Genomic DNA, 6,205 nt, shown 5'->3' with positions numbered 1-6,205 from the left:
CCACAAAAACTTGCGTGTGAATGCTGGTAGCAGCTGTATTTATAGTCACCATGAACTAAAAGCAATCACTATAATTTTGCTAGATGACTGGATAAACCCTGGCACCTCATGCAACTGAATACTATTCAGTGATAAAAAGGCAGGCGATACCAAGTCACATGAAGACATGTGAATCTTAAATACATATTTCTAAGTGAAAAGGCAAAACTATACAGACGCCAGACAGATTGGCGGTTGCTAGAGGTTTAGGGTGAGGGGACAGTTGAGCAGGTGAAGCCCTGGGGATTTTGAGGGAGTAAAACTGTTGTGTATGATTCTGTAATTTTGGATATATGACACTTTGCACTTGTCAAAACCCACAGAACTTAATACATGCAAATTAAAGAAAAATCATTTAGGATGTCAGGGAATTCAGGGATGAAACGCAGCATGTGATGAAAGAATCTGTTTTACAAATGCAGGAAACAACGTCCCTGAAGCAGGTGGGCGGGAAGCCGGAGACCTAAGTGACTGGAAGTGGGTGGCAACTGTGGAACTGAAGGCCGCAGAGCCGCACATGGGCGCAGTGCTCCAGCTGGTGAAGCTGTTTCCCACAGGAGAGCGGGTTAGCGATTCTGACACAGCCGCACGTTCCTGGCATCGAACAGTTAAGCAATAGACGGCGGGTGGCAGGAGACGTCTCTCTGCCGGCTGAGGGGTCTTACAGCTAAGCACGGGGAGGGCCAGATAGATGCAGGGCGCGATGTAAGTGCTCGATGCTCACCTCAGTGCGGACGCAGCTCTTGGCAAGCAGAAATGCTCGTCGGCTGGCACATGCTCACAGGTGAGTTCTCACACGTGCATGTCCCCGCTCTGTCAGCTGAGACAGCCTCAACTCAAAGACACCCGAGTAGCAAGGAGACACCAGGCTCGCTGGTCTTTCTGGTGACCAGCCCCCTTCCTGAGCCATCTCATCTCTTAGCACGAACTCAGGTGCCACCCCATGTGTTTGTCATGAATAACAAAGACACTTCTACTACCCAGAAAATTCCAAAGATTTAGAGTCTCTCTCCCAAGAACAGGGACAAAGGCCAGTCAAATTCTTTATCATAGGACAGACAGAGGATGAAATTAAAAGACAAGGACATTAAAACAGTTTTTATAACCACGTTCCAAACGTTCAAGAGAGTAGTAGACACTTAGGAAATATGGAAAAGACCCGACACAAGCTTCTTCAGGCAAAAGTTCCCATTCAGTTGACCCCACAAGCCAGCAGCAGATTGGGAGATGATTCTCGCGGTGGCTGCTCCCAGCACTGCCCCACTTGCCAGACTATTCCTTCCAGAGAAAACAGCAGGGAGGGCTCCTAGGGCTGCCCACAGTGGGGTCTGAACCCAGCCGTCCTCCTGTGCCCACAGCCCTGGGCCATCCCAGCACCCTGTGTGGGTGGCGGTCAGAGTCTCCTAGTCAGCCCTTATGGCAGGTCCCAGGCCGTCCATGGGGGCTGCCCTAAGCCAGGCACAGCGGCCTCCCCAGCGGGCATCTGAGGGGGCAATCACATAGTCCTTGACCTGTTATTTCTGACCACATGAGTTTGGACATGGCAGGAGCCTCTCCAGAAGCTCCTTATAAACAGAGATGTGCTCAACCCTCAAAGGACTCATGCCCAATGTCAGGGGAAGGGCATGGAGACTGCACCCCAAATCACTGGCAGGTCTGTGGCAGGTCTCTCAGGTGACCTCAGCTCTCCCAGGTGACCTCAGGCCTGGCACGGGACATCAGATTTCCCAAAGCTGAGCCAACAATGGCCACACTGGCAGGCGATGGCAACCTACAGCCACAAATGGTTATGAGACTCCAGGTTGGTCCCCTGGGGAGGGTCTTACAGCAGCCCAGGGCTGGCCAGGGACCTCCACAGCCTGAATCAAACACTTGTTTCCATCAGTGAAGGGCCTCACGGCCTCCCTGTGGTCGCCCTCCCAGCCGCCGGCACCACCCATGGCCAGACAAAGCCCAGATGGCAGCGTCTCCCCACCCTGAGTTCCCCCAGCCAGACCCCAAGTCCAGGAGATGACCATGCACACCCATCACCCACGCCCATCCCCAGATGGCTGCACGGGGCCCGACTCGGCTCCACAAGGCCCTCCCATTCACCGCCCTCTCTCCTCACAGCCTGGAAGGCGGGCCTGGCCTCCTAGAACCTCGGCCCAGGACACAGTTGGGCAGTGAGTCCAGCCAGGGCAAGAGGATGTCCCCACCTCCCTCCTGAAGGCTGTGGGCACGTGGTGGAGCCAGTGGGTGGGAAGATGACAAAGTCTGGTCATCGGGGGTGCCCGCCACTGCCCACCTCCTCGAGCTCCACCTCGCTGGGAGCAGGCTCTGAAGTTCTGGGGGACTGGGGCCTCTCCAGATTCTACATGCCAGGATGTCCCAAACTCCAGAGCCTGCAAGACCCTGGGAGGGTGTTAAGAAAAGCTTCCCACAGCCCAGAAGCACCTGGTGAGCCACCTCCCCTCATTCCCGCCCAGAGGCCCTGGGTTCCAGGGGTCAGGGGAGAGGGCTGGCCTGCGCCCTCCTGGGGTGACAGAGGCCCAGCGCCGGCCAGGGCCTTTCCTGGGCCGAGGTCCTCCACAGGTGTGGGGTTTGGTTTCCTTTCTTTTCACCTGGAGGGGACAGAGGTGCCGGGCAGGGTCACAGTGGGCTGAGCAAGGCTGAGGAGAGCATTTCCACCTGAGGGTCTTTGTGGGGGCAGGTGGGGCAGCCCTGGCCACCACCTGGTGCTCTGCCCCTTGGAGAACGGCCTGCAGAGGGGCTGGGAATAGGGGGCCCTGAGCGCCTCTGCTCCTTCTGTCAAGATGACCTGGGAGTGACCACCAGGCTTTACACCAGCTGGCTTCCCGAGTGTTCCACAGGTGAGGTAAGACGCGCAGGGACAGCCCAGGCCTGGGACCCTTCTGCCCACAGTGCCTGGCCCCCCAGCCCAGGGGTCTGGCCTCCACCGGTGGATCCAGCTCATCCCCACCCTGCAGGAGGCACAGCAGGTCCCTGCCCGCCAGACAAGCCAGGCCCTGCATGAGAGGGGGCTTCCCATGGCAGAGGCCAGGGCTTGGGGCCAGCATCGTGGGCAGACTCGGCCAGGACCCATCCTGGGAGAGCCCAGGGAAGCCCCGAGTCCTACAGAAGCCCCTTTTTCTGGGATCCACACCCCTACTGAGGTGAGTTTGCCCCATGAGGAGCGGCAGAACCTGTGGGACGTAGCCTCCTGGCGGTCTCCTCACTACAGATAGAGGCCCTGTGGGCCAAGCTAAGGCTACCGGCCCCCAGCTTGGTCAGGCTGGGTACCCCCATACGTGCTGCTCTATGGACCCACTTCGAGCTCACCCTGAGGCTCTAGGATGTGTGCGGTCGGAGGGTGAGCATCTGCTCATGGCTGTGGCCCACACCACTGGAAAGGTGCACAGATGTCAGTTCACATGTGCCTGGGGGTCAGGCAGGACAGACCCTGGCCAGCCAAGGGCAGCGCTCACACTGAACACACACAGCCCACTGCTCTGGCCCCGAGGGAGCCAGTCATGGAGGGGGGGCGGCCAGGCCAGGCACAGTGGCCTGGGTCAGTGTGGGTCCCCCCAGGGCCCGCCCCTGACACAACACAGATAAAAGGCAGGAGGGGGTGGGCGCTTGCCTGGCCGGGCCTCCCTCCTTCCTGGCTTCCTGTACACAGCAGCAACCCAGGTATTGCTCAGGGAGGTCCCCACAGATGCCCAGAGAAAGGTGACCCAGGTAGGAGCAGGGTGTAGGCACTGACCCCTTCCCAGGGCCCCACATGACCTGATTCCCACCCCTGTACCTAGAGCTGCTCCTGAAGCTGCCCCAGGATGACACGCTTGAGTTGCTCCATGACACGCTGTCCCTGGACTGGGCCCAGAGGATGACATGGTGCACAGGCACCTTCAGGCCTCCATGAGACCTTCGAAGGCTAAACTGCCACCTACCCCACCAGGCTGGCTCCAGCAGGAGGTCCCCTCCTGATTTACCCTCTGGGGCAGTAAACAATGGAGACTGCCTGGGCCACTGCCAGTTTTGCTCTCTGGGCTTCCCTCCTCCTTTTCTGCTCTAAAAAGCTTCTGAAGGCAAGGCTAGGCTGGGCCCAGACAGCTGCTGACCACAGATGCCTCAGAGATGGGGAGGGGGATGCGGGCCATCTGCTGTGGAGCCCCTCCCCGCACCCTCCAGTTCTTGCCCTCGAAGCCCCCCTGGAAGGCTCAGGAGACATCTGACCCATCTGCTTGAGCCGAAACACCCTCCTGGGAGCAGCAGGGGCCCCTCTCTCCTCAGCACCCACACAAGGGCATTAGGGCAACAAGCTGGCAGCCAGAGAGTGGGGAGATGCAGCATCCCAGACCCAGAGAGGATGCGGGGAGAGCGAGGGCTGGGCCTGCAAGCCCCTAGCAGCACCTCAGTTCAGCTGAGGGTAGGAAGGGTCCAGTCCTGGTGTGGAGTGGACAGCTCCGGAGGGCAGAGGGGGCCCAGTGCCCAGGGGTGTCACACCCACTGTAGAGAGAGGCCCCCACGTTAAGTGGCAAGTGGGATGGTGACAGTTAAGGCCCCTCCCACCTGACTTCTGAGTTCTAAGTAGCCCTGGGCGAGGGCATGAGGCAGGGAGCCTCAAGCCAGGCCAAAGCCTGTGTGCTAAACCCTGTGCAGACGTCCCAGGAGCAGCCTGAAGTGCCCACCACACCCCTCGGCTCTGGGATCTGTCCTCAGTGCAGACCACGGGGGCCACGCAGAGACCATGAGGACTCTAGGGACCCTAGCACCTAGGGCAGGTCCCGAAAGGGGACCAAGTCTGCTTTCCTTCCAGAGACACCTGAGCGAGGCACCCAGGAAGGCCCTGGGCCTGGAGGGAGGGTCCTGGCACCCAGGCCTCTGCTGGCCTCCCTCAGCATGGAGCCCCTCCCCAAAGACAATGGGTTGGCCCTCTAAAAGCAGAAGAGGTCTTGGACAGCCCCAGGCCCAGGCGTGAAGGGGTCTGTGCAAAGCCCGGGGCTTCAGGCCTCTCTCTGGGAGGTCTGGGGGCAGGGACTGGCCTGCCTGTCCCCAGCCTGGGACAGGCCATGGGTCGTGTGATGGCTCCTTCAGTGGACAGTAGACTTCGCTGCCAAACCTTTTCACAGACCTAGATGTCAGGGTCTGTGGTCCCACACTACTGCTCTGAGCAGGAATGCAGGGTCCCTGTCCCTTCAACATCTGCCCTGGGTTCCCCCAGGACCATGGGATGGACCCAGCCTTGCAACCCCACTATGGCCCCATCATCAGGCCCTGCCCAGCCCACAGGGGACCCAGAGTCAAGGCCAAAGGAACCCTATGATCGGTGGTCCCTGCATCTGGCCCCCCTCAGGGGGCAGTGACAGATGCTGCCCTGCAGCCCCAGAGGCTCCTCAGCAATCTAAAATCAATGCCTATGGGAAACTGCTCCTCATGCTGGCTGTTTACCTGTGGGACAGAGCCCCCTTACAGGGCACAAGGCCCAAATCCAGAAGGGTCTGGTGAGGACTCGACCCAAGTTCTTGGAAGGGAGCAGAACCAGGAGCGCTGTGGGCCCCCATTAGCCAGGACAGGGACCAAGGACATCTGTGGCTATGGCCAGTTGTGGAATCTGGCCAAGGCAGGGCAAACCTTCCTGGTACAGTGTGTTCCTACCTGGGGCCTGCACATGCCCCTCAAGGCCAAGTACATGATCACAGGTGGCTCTAAGAGCAACCTCAGTGAGGGGGTAACAGGAGGAGGCATTCTGGCCACCAGTCGCCACCACATGAGAAGGCCAGGATGGCCAGGCTCCAGGGCCCTGAGTGGCCACATGGGCACTGATGTGGCAGAGGCTGAGGCCAGGCCAACAGTGCCAAGGCCAGACTTGCACAATCCCAGACCTGCCGCTTCAGGTGCTAGAGATGCAGGAAGCTGGGCTGGCACAGGCAGCTGCTTCACAAGGTCCCAACAACTCAGCCCATCTACCCCACTCAGAGCAAGCAGGCTCCAAGGTGGTGACCAGAGTCCCCAGTCTGATGTGAGCATTGCCTGAGAAGGTCTCCCTCCCGGGACAAGGGAACCCCCTTGACCTCCAGCCCCTTCCTTGTTGGCTGAACAGTAATAAACTGTCACCGCAGCCTGCCTGTTCTCACGGCGCCAGAGCTCTCTGCAGGAAGCACCTGACGCTCTGGGACACGCG

The sequence above is a fragment of the Cynocephalus volans genome, chromosome 4 (genome assembly GCF_027409185.1).
Source record: "Cynocephalus volans isolate mCynVol1 chromosome 4, mCynVol1.pri, whole genome shotgun sequence".
NCBI classification, from domain to species: Eukaryota; Metazoa; Chordata; class Mammalia; order Dermoptera; family Cynocephalidae; genus Cynocephalus; species Cynocephalus volans.
This window is presented reverse-complemented; position numbering follows the sequence as displayed.